The following is a 14259-nucleotide window of genomic DNA, read 5'->3' as shown; positions in this document are numbered from 1 at the left end:
TTATTTAAATTTTGTTTATCAAATTTTAGCCCGCTTGTTTGGCACCACTTCCACACATATCCATTCCCTCCACACCAACATTCAGTAACATTTGTGTGCACTATCTACAAGATGCATTGCAGAAATTCACCAAAGGTCCTGAGACAACACCTTCTAAACCCATGATTACTTGAATCAAGAAGGACAAGGGCAGCATCACCCCAGAAAGTTCCTCTCCAAGCCATTCACCAGTTTGACTTGGAAACATCGTCACTGGGTCAGAATTCTGGAATTCCCTTCCTAAGGACATTATGAGTCTACCTACAGCACATAGACTGCAGCGGTTGAAGAAGGCAGCTCAGCACCATCTTGTCCAGGACAATTAAAGATGGACAGTAAAAACGCTGGGAAAACTAAGAGTAGGCGTGATTCGGGACCAGAAAGTGAGACTGTGATGTCTCAGTTATTCCTGGATTTGATGTGATCACATCTCAAATATCGTATTGTGTGTAGTTTTGGTCTCCTTATTGAAGGAAGAATATAAATGCATTAGAGGTGTTTCAGAGGAGTTTTACCCGATTGATCCCTGGAATGAGGGGCCTGTGAGATGAGGAAGGATTGGAAAGGCTGGCCTTGCTCTCACTGGAGTTTAGAAGAGTGAGGGGTTTTCCTGTCCCACTGTATCCTCCAAATCCCTATCTGCCTCCCTCGTGTGTCGTACCCTCCTGCCCTTTACTACACATGGAATTGAACTGTGCAGTCCTGAGGCCTATAACTTCCTTCTGGAACTAAGTCTCCAGGTATCTCCGGCACTCCCTGATATATCACTGTTTTTTCAATTCAGCCTTCATTCCAAACTCCCTGAATGGGAGTTCCTGTAGTTTTTTTACATTCACTGCAGATGTATTTACCCTGAATCATTTCAATGCAATAAAGAAATGTTGATCTTACTTACAACTGAAAAATATCCATTCCTTCATTGGTCCAGTAATTGTCTTTAGTCTCTGTTTTGAAGTTTCAGTACTTTGCATTTATTAACCTCCCCTAATGGACATGTCCTGAAGCAGTCTATTTACACATTCCCTCATACGAAACAATTTCCAGATTCCTATTTTCTTGTTTACCATTTTGTTTCATTCAAACCAAGTGCATGTGCAGGCTCCCAGCAGCTGAAGTGACAGTCCCAAATCACTTTGGAAAAGCAAAGGTGGACTCCTTCCCTGAGTTCACCAAACTCCCACACTGACCAAACCTCCCAGCATTCCCCTCTGTGCTGGCTGCACTCAGTGCGAGCTGCAGTATATAAGCTGCCCTGTATTTATATTGCTTCTGATTTATATCACTCCATTCTGAAGTGCTGTTGTTCAGGATCTGGGTTAAGCTCACTCATTTCTCAATCGAAAGCTTCCTTCTTTCAGCCTGAAAGAGACTTTACATGTGCAACTAGAAAATGGGGCTTCAATGTTGGAATCTGTTCTCAGGATTGATGGGCTCAATGATTTGATTCAATGAAATAACCTCGTCTAATCTCTTCAGGGGTCGACGTTTCAGGTGTAACCCTTCTTCAGGAAGGGGGAGGGTAGGTGTCAGGGGAGTTGCAGATAAAGGGGTGGGTGGGAGCGAGGTGCTGAGGTGGGGATAGGTTGAGAAAGATAGAGAGTATGACCTGATTGGTCGATGGGAGAGATGAATCCAGAATTATCCCTCCCTTCGACCAACCATGTCCTAACCTCGACCTGTCTCCACCTATCCCCACCTAACCACACTGCCCCGGCCACTCCCTTTATCTGCAGCTCCCCCAACACCCACCCACCCCACTTCCTGAAAAAGGTTTACACCCAAAATGTCGATTTCTCCACCTCCTGATGCTGCCAGTCTTGCTGTGTTCTCCCAGCCTCCTGCTTGTCAACCTTAGATTCCAGCATTTGCAGTTTGTCTCTAATCTCTTCAGGGGCCAGGATGAGTGTGAGGAGATTGGGTTTTGATGGAACTACCCACAGACTGAAGTCAAAAAAAGCAAAGTAAGAAAGGCAAGTGGATCAAATTCGAGAGAGCAAATTGTGAGCAAAAAGTAATTGTTACCAGTTTAGCAATTGCAAAGGAGAGAGTGACAACATTGAATTGCTTCTGGTGTCATCCTCTATGCCCTGATATTTCACAGTGCCAGCTCCACATCCTTCCATTGGCTTTGTCAATGAGAGGCAACAGTTCCCTTCCCACAGCCCTTTTTAAAATGGCCTGTCCCAGGGAATCACTGAGGCAGAGAATACTTCACCTTTTCTGGGAAAGATAGAGAAATATAAGTTGTCAAGGAGCAGTTTCTCTGCCGTCAGGGTCTGACAGAAGGATGTGTGTAGTGTGTGGATTCTGGAGACAGATCACTGAGATATTCCTCACTCCCATCAAAACCTGACTTTATTCTGACATCAGTTTCTATTCTTCATTATAAAGTACCCCCACCAGCTTCAGACTGGACATTTCACACCCAGCCCCCATTTCCCCACAATCAAGAACCAAACTTGCCCCATCTCAGGATTGTCCTCTGAATGTGGTGTCAGTGTGCTAATGGTGTTTGAATGAAAGAGCCACGGTGGAATCTGGGACTGAATCCAAGGGACACACGGGACCATTCCATCGCACTTTAAGAGTGAAGAAAACCCAAGTCTAATTTAAGGAATATTTATTTCCCAAAACCTGTGAAATTGTTATACTGAGTAACAAGATGCTGCTGATCATATTCATCAATGCAGGGTTCCCAGTAGCTCTGGCCATTTCCAAAGCACACGAGACAGAGACTGAATCTTCTTGATCTTTATTCCTTTTTCCAGATTTACATTGACAGAAAAAAGACTGCAATTAACAGCCTAGACAGAAGAAGCTGCTCAAAATCACAGCCACAATGGAACTTGAGGAAAACACGTGGAGATTTTCTCAATAACCTGAGAATCCTGTCCCTTTAAGTAATGACAGAAGCTTAAATTCGAACTGGCGGCTGAGCAGGAAGGAGACCTGGTTTACTGAGGCAGAGATTTCAGAGGTTCTCATTGTTTGTATAGCTGACAGTTTTCAGCATCTTCGAGAGGTTTTACTTGGCATCACAAGTCATCACTGTCCCCATAAAACGCTCCCAGGACAGGGTCAGCACGGGGTTTGATACAGAGTAAAGCTTCCTTTTGATCCCAATGACCTGCCTTAACCCCTGAACCTCAGAAATGTCACCGAGCCAATCCCAAGAAGGAAGAGAGTTGAAATTCAGTGCTGACAATGACCTTTGTCCTGCCAGCTCAGCCCTGTTCTGTTTAAAGTTGTGTCTCCTCTGTGGACTGTCTCGAACCCTCTACACATTCTGATCTCCTGATGCTCTTGCTGAGGGGAGAGGGGAGGGTCACGTGGGTGAGGGCACAGGAGAAGCGAGCGTTGGACTCCCAGTCAGACCCAGAGAGGGTCAGCAGGCTGCTGACACTGTAGGTGCTGTCCGAAACTCGCAGGTAGTTGCTGGTCTGAACCCCGTCTGAAATGACTGCACCGTCCTTCTTCCACTGCACCTCCAGCTCATCAGGATAGAAGTGATTGGCAAGGCACACCAGGGTGGCAGTGCCCTTGGCATTGACCTGCTCCGGGGAGGGGGGCAACAGGGTGAGCTTCGGCTGAGAGTTCTCACGGCCTGAAAGACAAGACAAACAATTTTAATCCCTGCCATTCAAAGGGATTTCAACTCTGAACATTCACTGGCAAAACAATCCATTTGAACATTTATATTCAATACCTAACAAACCCCATAAAAGGACAGGGACTTTTAAAATTGCTCTTGGAATATGAGTGTCACTGGCAGGGCGAGCATTTATTGCCCATCACTAATTGCCTCTGAGAAGGTGATGGTGAAAGAGAAGGGACAGTTTTGGATCATTGTTTAGGGAATGAATGTGGGCAGCTGGAAGGGCTATCAATGGGGGAGCATTTTCATGACAATGATCAGAATTCAGTGAGATTGAGAGGAGGGATGGAAATGGAGAACCATGGAGCAAGTGTAAAAGTTTTCATTTGGGAACAAACCATTTTACTGAACTAGCCAGGGATTGGGTAAAAGTGGCTGAAAGACAAAATGCAGGGGTGAAATTTACCAGGACCTGAGGAAAGCAAAGAGCTGACAGGATGAAATGTGTCCAAATGAAGTCTGAGAAATCCCAGTGATGTTTTATAATCACAGAAAGAACAGGTGAATAAAGGAATGTATGAGGCCCATTCGAGAGCAGGAAGGGAACTTGTGTGCGGTGGTGGAAGATGGAGCAATGGTTCCTCATGAAAACTTTCGGTCTGTTTTCACAAAAGAGAGGGACAAAGCAGAAACTAGTTCAGGAGGAGGACTGTGCAATATTGGAATGGCATCTTTCACATCTGAAAGATTCCCAGTTCATCCAAAGAAAAGAAAGATCCATGCTGTCCCAAAGACATTTGCAGACAGTGTGGGACTTGTTTGAATTGTGGTCACTGTTATAATGTAGGAAATGTACAAGCCAGATTGTACACAGCAAGATACCACAAGCAACAATGAACCAAGGAATATTTTTGAGTGATGTTTGTTCAGGAATAAGTATCAGCCTGAATACGATTCAAAGAGAAAGTAACTGGAACAGTTGGATGGAAAATGAGGAAATGAAAGTTAAAGGAGAAGGTAGGATTACTGGTTAGTGATGGGATTGATTGTTACCAGAAAATAAAAGGAAAGGGACAGAGTATTGTGAATGTCATATTGTACTGAGGAAACTTAAAAGTGCAGGGAAACTCAATATAGAACAAGCTTAAAGGTTTTGTATCTTAACGCATGAAACATTCGGAATAATGTAGACAAAGTGGTACCACACAAACCAAGGGAAATCAAGTTTCTGAGGAATTTAAACTAATTAAAGAAGGTAGGGGGACAGGACACTTTATTAAAGCATCCAGACCAAGTAATAGGATAGAGAGTATGGAAAGGATCAAGAATCAAAATTGAAGCCCTGCAGGGTGGAATGGTGGGTCAGTGGTTAGCACTGCTGTCTCACAGCTCCAGAGACACAGACTCAATTCCAACTGACTGTCTGTGTGGGGTTTACACATTCTCCCGGTGTCCACTTGGGTTTCCTCCCATTGCCAGAAATATGTGTAGGTTAGGAGCATTATCCATGGCAATTGTAGGGTGGGTGGGATGTTTTTTGGAGGGTCAGTCTGGGCTGAATGGCCTGCTTCCATACTGCAGGGATTCCATGTTTTCTAAAGGAGATAACTATGAGAAAGAGGCAGTCAGTGCATGACTGAGGGTGTTGTACTTCGATGCATCGAGTATATGAAACAAGGTAAATGAGCCTGTAGTGCAGGGACGTGGCTGCAAGGGGATCAGGGCTGGGAACTAAATATCCAGGGATGCACATCCTATTGAAAGGAAATGCAGGGGGATAGAGGGTCAAGTGTGAAGCAAGAACTGAAGGTAATCCTTGTTAGTCAGGAAATGGTTTTGGGCAGACTGATGGTATCAAAACATGTAAGGCCCCAGGGGCCAGCAACTCATCAGAGTATTTAAGAAAGTGGGTGTAGAAATAGTGGACACATTGTTGATCATTTTCCAACATTCTGTCGACTCTGACAGAGTTCCAATGGACTGGACAGTATCCAATGTAACCCCACTTTTTAATAAAATGAGGGAGAGTGAAAATGAGAAATTATACATGAGGAAAACACTGGAGTCAGTTATTAAAGATACAGTAAACGAGCATTTGGAAAGCAGTGACAGGATCGGACCAAGTCAGCATGGATTTACGAAAGGGAAATCAGGCCTGACACATCTTCTGGAAGTTTTTGAGGATGTGATCAGTAGAGAGTGGACAAGGCTGAATCAGTGGACATCAAAAATTGATGAAAAGGTCAGCAGGTCTGGCAGCATCTGTGGACAGCAATTGAAGTTAGCGTTTCAGATTGGGTGACCCTCCCTCAGGACCCAGTGGATGTTGTGTGACTGGACTTTCAAAAGGCTTTTGACAAGGTCAAAAATGAGTTAAATTAAACCTCATGATATCAGAGGTAATGTATTGACATTAAGAGAGACCTCATTGGCGGACAGAAAACAGAGAGTTGAAATAAATGGGTCCTTCTCAAAGTGGCAGTGATGAGTTGGATACCACAGGGTTCAGTGCTGGGACCCCAGCTATTCACAATATACATAAATGATATGGACAAAGGAATTGAATGCAATCCCCCCAAATTTGCAGATGACACTCAGCTGGGTGGCAATGTGTGCTGTGAGGAGGATGCTAAGAGGCTGCAGAGTAACTTGGACAGGCTGGCTGAGTGGACAAATACTTGGTAAATGCAATATAATTTGGGTAAATGTGAGATTATCCACTTTGGTGGTAAAATAGGAAGTCAGATTATTAATAAATGGTGAAAGTTTAGGAAAAGGTGAGGTGCAATGTGAGTTGGGTGTCATGGTGGAACAGTAACTGAAAGGGGGCATGCAGGTGCAGCAGGCAGTGAGGAAAGCTAATGGCATGCTGGCCTTCACAGTGAGAGGATTTGTGTATTGGAGAAAGGATGTCTTGCAGAATTATACTGGGCCTTGGTGAGGCCTCACCTTGAGTATTGTGTGCAGGTTTGGTCTCCTAGTCTGAGGAAGGACATTCTTGCTATTGAGGGAGTCCAGCGAAGGTTCTCCAGACTGATTCCCGGGACGGCAGGACTGACATATGAGGAAAGACTGGATCGACTGGGCTTGTACTCACTGGGATTTAGAAGAATGAGAGGAATCTCACAGAAACATATAAAATCCTGATGGGAATTGACAGGCTTGATGCTGGAAGAATGTTCTTGATATTAGGCAAGTCCAAAACTAGGGGTCACTGTCGAAGATTAAGGGTTAAGTTATTCCGATGTTGTGAACCTGTGGAATCAAGGATATGGGGGCGGAGTGGGAATTGGATAATGAGATTGGGTAATCAGCCATGATCATATTGAATGGTGGTGCAGACTCAAAGGGCCGAGTGGCCGATTCCTGCAGCCATTTTCTATGTTTCCATGTTTCTAATGATAGGTACATCTGAAGGGGGTGGGGGTGGGGTGAGGGAGGAGCAGGTTTATCCTGTCAGGAAGAACTGAAATTACATCGACAGCAAGAGGAAATATGGAGTTGGAAAGCATAGAATCTGTGTGAGTCAACTTAAAGACCCACAAAATAGCAAAGGGCTTGATGGGAATTATGTACAAGTCTCCTCTCAGTAGTCGGGATGTGGGGCAGAAAATAAATCAGGAGATAGAAAAGGCATATAAGAAAGGGATTATTACAATAATCATGGGGACTGCAATATGCAGGTGGACTGGGAAAGTCAGCTTGGGAATGGATCTCAAGGAAAGGAATTCATGGAATGTCTGCGAGAGGCCTTTTTTGGAACAGTTTGTGGTAGACCCACTAGGAAACAGGTAATTCCGGATTCGGTGATGTGTAATGAGGCAGCCCTGATTGGGGAGCTGAAGGTGAGTGAACCCTGAGGGAGCAGTGACCATAATGTGATACAATTCACCCTGCAGTTCGAGAGGGAGAAGCTGGAATTTGATGTAATAATCGGAGTCAATGAGCAAGTTAGCAAAGGAGAGCCAATGGATATGATCTGTTTGGGTTTCCAAAAGGCCTTTGACAAGTTGCCACACAGGAGGCTGCTAAATAACATAAGAGCCCACGGGGTTTGGGGCCCGGTACTGACATGGGATAGAGAGTGGAAATAAATGGGTCTTTTGCAGGATGGCAGCTGGTGCCTCGTGCAGTTCAGCAGGGGGCAGTGTTGGGACCTCAGCTATTCATGTAACAATTAATTATATATTAACGATCTGGGAAAAGGAACTGAGGGCATTGTTCTTAAATTTGCTGATGACACAAAGATGAGGTGAGGAACAGAGGGAGTTGAGGAAGCAGAGAGGCTGCAGAAGGACTTGGAAAGGCTCAGAGAGAGGGGAAAAAAGTGGCTGATGGAATACAAAGTGGGAAAGTGTGAGGTTATGCCCTTAGGTTGGAAGAATAGAGGCTCAAACTGTTTTTTAAATGGGGAAATTTGGCATTCTGAAACCCAAAGGGACTTAGGAGTCCTCTTTCAGATTTCACTTTAGGTTAATATGTAGGTTCAGTTGGCAATTAGGAAGACAAATGCAATATTATCATTCATTTCAACTGAGTTAGAATACAAGAGCAGGTGTGTACTGCTGAGGCTGTATGAGACGCTGGCCAGACTGCATTTGGAATATTGTGAACAGTTTTGGGACCTGTATCTAAGGAGGGATGTGCTTGCATTGGGGGAGATCCAGAGGAGGTTTATAAGGATGACCCTGGTGGTGACAGCCTGGTCTGATGAGGAGAGATTGAGGACTCTGGATGTGTACTTGATAGAGTTCTGAAGGACATGGGGAGATAACATTGAAACTTACAGAATACTGAGAGGCCTGGATAGAGTGGGCGGGGATGAGATGTTTCCACCAGTAAGAGAAACATGGACCAGAGGGCACAGCCTCAGAATTTAGGGGTAATCCATTAGGACTGAGATGAGGAGGAATTTCTTCTGCCAGAGGGTGGTTAATCTGTGGAACTCATGCTGTGGAGGTGAAGGAATTGAGTGTGTTTCGGACGGACATTGGTAGGTTCCTGATTGGGAAGGCGATCAAACATAATGGGAAGAAGGCAGGAGAATGGTCGTGAGAAACACATCAGCCATGACCAAACGGCACAGCAGACTTGATGGGGCGAATGGCCTAATTCTGCTCTATTATCATATTGTCTTTTGAACAGACTCTGCCAAACCCTGGAACACTGAAAGGCCTGGATTTGAGCCCAGCTGGAGCTGTTTGTCATCAGAACTTCATCAAGGGATAACCAGGGAGTGGTGAGAGTGTGCACCCTGTTCCATGTGGGAACTTCAGGATGCTTCCCAGCTCCTGGAATACCATGAGTGTAGGCAGTGTGGTCAGTGACAGCAATTGGAGCTCCAGGTTTCCGGAGATTGAGCAGAAGCTGGTGTCAGTGCGGAGCGTCCGTGAGGCTGAGAGCTCCGTGGAGAGCACGTTTCTAGATGTGGTCACTCTGCAGCTTCAGAATATACAGGGAGAGAGGGAATGGGGGAACAGCAGACAGTCCAAAAGGACCAGACAGCTAGTACAGGAATCCCCTGAATGCATCCCACTGTCCAACCAGGATTCAGTTTGGAATCCTGATGAGAATGATGGTTCATCTGGGGAGTGCAGCCAGAGCCAGGTCCATGGCACCACTGGGGGCTCAGCTGTACAGGGGGGTACAAGGAAGACTGGAAGAGTGATAGTGAGAGGAGATTTGAGAGTGAGGGCAATCGATAGTTGTTTCTGCAGCTGCAGATGGGAATCCAGGATTGTATGTTGTCTCCCTGGTGTCAGGGTCAAGGATGTCACTGAGCAGCTGCAGAGCACGCTGAGGGGAGAGGGGGAACAGGCAGCAGTTGTGGTCCAGTGACAGAGTGAGAAAAGGGATGTGGTCCTGCAGTCAGAATTTAGGGAGCTCTGGAGGCAATTAGCAACAGGAGCTCAAAATTCTGAATCTCTGGATTACTCCCAGTGACCAATGCAAGTGAGGATAGGAACAGGTGAATAAAACAGGGTATATCTGAGGCTGGAAAGGTGATCCAGGAGGGAGCGCTTGAGATTCTTGGGACATTGGGAATGACTTTGTGGGAGATGTGACCTCTATAGACCAGATGGGTTGCTCCTGAACAGAACTGAGCTTTTTGTGGGGTGATTTGCTGGTGCTGTTGGAGAGAGTTTAAATGAACATGGAAGTGGGGGCTGTGGAAACCAAGAGGAAATATCAGGGAGGAACACCAAGGAAAACAGAATCATGCAAGAGATAGATACTCCAAAGTAAGCAATAATAACTTATTTGGCCGGGTCACAGTGAGGGAGAGCGTAATAATTTCGAAATCCAACTGACTGTGTGCATGTAGGGGCCTGCGTGGAGTATGGGGAATAAGATTGGGGAGTTACAGATGCATATTACCAAGTGGAAATCTGGTGTTGTTGCTCTTACAGATAAGGCTCAAATGAGGACAGGACTGGGTGTTAAATATTCCTGGATACAAGGTGTTCACTAAAGATAGGAAAGGGGAGGAAGATGGGAGGTGTGGGATTGGTTAAGATCAGTGCAGAGCTGGAGAAAGAGGATGTCCCAGAGGGGTCAAGGGCAGAATCGATTTGGTTCGAGATAAGGAACAAAAAGGTGCAATCAGGTTGTTCAGTGCAGTCTGTCGGTCACCAACTAGAGGGAAGGATGTAGAGGAAGAAATCTGCAAGAAATTCACAGCACACATTCGGGTGACTTTAATTATCAGAATATAGAATGAAATCGGAGCAGTGTGAAGGGCAGAGAGGGGCCAGAGTCGTGAGAGTGTGCTCGGGTGAATTTTCTCCAGCCGTGTGTTCCCATTCCAATCAGAAAGAAGCTCTGCCAGACCTGGATCTTGGGAATGAGGAGGCCCAAGTAGATCGAGTGTCAGTGAGAGGGCATTTAGGGAAGAGTGATCATTGTATCATAAGGTTCAGGGTGACCGTGGAAAAGGACAAAGGACAATCTAGAGTAAAGTAAAGATCATGGATCATATCCCATGGATCACCTCCAAATCACTCTTAGAATTTTTCATATTTTATTTTAAAAGTGAATATGAATGAGTTACCAATCTAATATTTTGCCGCAGTATTTACGGTTGAGAAGGACATGGAAGAGAAGGAAATTCAGGAAAAAAGTGTTGATGTCTTGAGAAGAGTCCATATTACAGAAGAAGAGATGCTGTAATCTGTTCTTTAAACTCATGAAGGTAGATAAATCCCCAGGAGCTGATCAGGTCCATTCCACTACTTTGTGGGAAGCTTGGGAAGAGACAGTGACGCCCCTTGTGGAGATGTTTGTATCATCAACAGCCACGGGTGATGTGCTGGAAGACTGGAGCGTGGTTAATGTTGTGCTGATATTTAGGAAGGTCTGCAAGGAATACCCAGGGAATTATAGACCAGGGAGTCTGCTATCAGTGGGGAATAAGTTGTTGGAGGGGATTTTGAGAGACAAGATCTAAATGCATTGGAAAGATAAGGATTGATTAAGGATAGTCCACAAGGCTTTGTAAGTGGGAAATCATGTCTCACAAATTTGATTAAGTTTTTTGAAGACATGACCACGAAGATAGCTGAGGGCAGAGTGGTAGACATTGCCTACATGTACTTTAGCAAGACCTTTGACAAGGTATTGCATGGACAACTGGTTAGTAAGTTAGATCAAGTTGGATCCAGGGAGGGCAAGCTAACTGATACAAAATTGGCTTAATGGTTGGAGACAGAGAGTGGTTGTTGTTCAGACTGGAAGCCTGTGACCAGCGGTGTGGCAAAAGGATTGGTTCTGGGTTCATCATTGTTCATCATTTATAGAAACAAATTGAATGAGAATATAGGTGCCATGGTTTGTGAGTTTGCCGATGACACTAACATTGGTAGTTTCATGGACAATGAAGAAGGCTATTTGAGAGTACATTTACATTACACATTGAGATAATAGGGAGGTGTTACATTTTGGTACAAAAACCAGACCAGGGCTAACACAGTTAATTGTGGGGCCATGGGGAGTGTTGTCAAGGGGTGGAGGCACATAGAGGATTGAAACTGGTGTCACATGGAGACAGGATGGTGAAGAAAGCATTTGGTACAATTGCTTCTATCGGTCAGAGCATTACGTGTGGGAGTTGTTACGACTCTCCAAGGTATTGATCAGGCCACATTCCCAGTCACCCTGCTATTGGAAGGATGTCATTAAACTGGAAAGGGTTTAAAAAGGATGACAAGGATGTCACCGAGACGAGAGGGTTTGAGTTATAAGGAGAGGCTGGTTAGGCCTGGGCTATTTTCCTTGGAAGGTCAGAGGCTGCTGGGTGACATTTTAGAGGTTTATAAAATCGTAATGGGCATAGATAAGATGACTAGCTCAGGTTTATTCCCCAGGGTAAGAGAGTCCAAAACTAAACAGCAGAGGTTTAAAGCAAGAGGGGAAAGATTCAAAAGGGACCTGAGGTGCATCTCTTTCACGTAGAGTGTGGTGCATGCATTGAATGAGCTGCCAGAGGAAGTCGTAGAGATGAGTATGATAACAACATTTAAAAGACATTTGAACAGGTACATGGACAGGAACTGTATAGGGGGAAATTAGCTAAATGCAAGCAAATGGGACTACTGGAATAGATAAGGGGAATAATTCATGAAGGATGTGAATATTTTGCAGATTGGGTAAAAACAAAATTCCATGGAAGGATCAGGGATGAGGAAAGTCAGTTATGAACAAATTTGGACTGTCTTCCTTGGAGAAGTGAAGGCTGAGTGGAAATTTGTTTGAGCAATTCAAAATCAGGATGTGTCTAGACAGAGTAAATAGGGAAAAAATGTTCCCACTCATGAAAGTATTGAGAAGGAGAGGGCACAGATTTAAAGTAATTAGTGAGAGAATCAAAAGTGAGATGAGGAAAAAAAAAATTCAGCCAGTGAGTGGTTAAGGTGTGGAATGCACTGCCTGAGAGTGTGGTGGAGGCAGCTTCAATTGAAACATTCCGAAGGGAATGAGACTGTTATTTGAAAAGGAACCATGTGCAGGGTGACAGGGAGAAGGCAGGAGAATGACACTCAGTCAATTGCTCATTCAGAGAGCCAGTACAGACAGGATGGGTGGAATGGCCTCCTTGTGCACTGTAACAATTCTGTGATTGCGTGGTTGAGCAGAGTTAAAGCTGGGGGAGATGGGAGCTCGGTGTCTCACTGTGCTGCTGCTGCTGCTGCTGAGGACAGTGAGATCAGAGCAGCCAGAGCTCACATCAAACTCTGCCCGTGTCCGACACACTGAGACTGGCAGGAGGCTACTCACTGATTTCACTGCATGCTGCAGGAATGGGACCACAGGCTGCAAATGGACAGAGTTCCTCCACACGGTGAGTAAAACTGACTGACTTATATCTTGCTGCTTATCCGGGCAAACGGAACTAAAGAAATACAGCTGGACACCCTGTTGGACACAGTGCTCCTCAATCAACCATTTCATTCACTGCAGCTCCCCACTAACACCTTCAACAATTCAGCATTTGTGTTTTAGGAAGTTCCAGTATTGAAAGGATTTACTTACTCAGTCTGAGCTTGGTTCCTTTACCGAACGTAAGGGGAGCTGTAACTTTGCTGACAGTAATAATCAGCGACATCCTCATTCTGAACGTTGCTGATTGTCAGGGTGAAGTGTGTGCTGGATACTTGTGTCCCGGTGAATCTGTTGGAGACTCCTGTGAATCGTGATGCTGCATTGTAGATCAGGAGAGAGGGTTTCTGTCCTTCTTGCTGCTGGAACCATTCAACATTACTACTGGCAATCTGACTGGATTTACAGGTGATGGTTGCAGTCTGGCCCAGTCCCACTGACAGCACCGGGGGAGACTGGGTCATGATGATGTCCCCACTGATACCTGAGGGGTCAGAGAGAAACACAGTGAAGTCAGAACTGTCACAGAAAGAGCCTGTCAAATGAGAGATTGTTGGAGACACTGAGCATTCCTCTGGTTTCAGCATTTTCCCTTCAATCACAAGTCAGTGGAATTGGAGTGAAATGGAGAGCAGCTAAAGATTCAAGGTGGAAGGAGAGAGATTTGTACCTGCGACACAGAATGCCAGGGGCCAGATCAGCTGGATGTGTGAAATCATGGTGTGTGCTCCTGTCCCTGTGCCTGGTTCCTGATAAACTCTCCCTTCACTGGGCTCTGCTTTATAAAGCTGCAGCCTGAGAGAGTCTGACTGGGTGTTCCTCAGTATGTAAATGGCATCAGGCAGAGGGAGCCACGTCAGCCCCTCACACTTCCTCTTTTCTCTCTCTCTCTTTCTCTGTCTATCTCAGAGAGTCATTGATGTGAACAGCACTGACTGAGGCCATTTGGCCCATTGTGTCTGTGCTGGTAAACAAAGATCTGTTGACACTAATCCCATCCTCCAGCTCTTGGCCCATTACCCTGGAGGCTACAGCAACACAAGTGAATATCTAAACACTGCTCCAATGTCATGAGAGTTTGTGAGTCAACCAGCCTTTCAGGCAGTGAGTTCCAGACTCCCACCACCCTCTGGGTGAAAACATTTCTTCTCAACTCTCCTCTCACACTCCAACTCAACTGGGCCTGGACTCACTCGAGCTCAGAAGGATGAGAGGGGATCTGATTGAAATGTATAAAATTCTAACAAGGC

General features: G+C 45.3%; 1 long non-coding RNA gene across 1 annotated transcript; it reads right to left on the bottom strand.

Annotated features, from left to right (window-relative positions):
• Positions 1–2775: 2775 nt before the first annotated feature.
• On the bottom strand, positions 2776–13490 carry LOC148149270 (uncharacterized). Its single transcript, XR_015758243.1, has 2 exons — positions 13163–13490; positions 2776–3643 (listed from the first exon to the last, which is right to left on the bottom strand). It is a non-coding gene; the product is annotated as an uncharacterized LOC148149270 (long non-coding RNA).
• Between the last annotated feature and the right edge of the window lie 769 nt (positions 13491–14259).

The sequence above is a fragment of the Chiloscyllium plagiosum genome, unplaced genomic scaffold, assembly GCF_037043375.1.
Source record: "Chiloscyllium plagiosum isolate Xiang-an unplaced genomic scaffold, Cpla_swu_hap1 HiC_scaffold_9, whole genome shotgun sequence".
In the NCBI taxonomy this organism is placed as follows: domain Eukaryota; kingdom Metazoa; phylum Chordata; class Chondrichthyes; order Orectolobiformes; family Hemiscylliidae; genus Chiloscyllium; species Chiloscyllium plagiosum.
The sequence above is the reverse complement of the archived record's forward strand: the minus strand, read 5'-3'. Positions and strand labels throughout refer to the sequence as shown.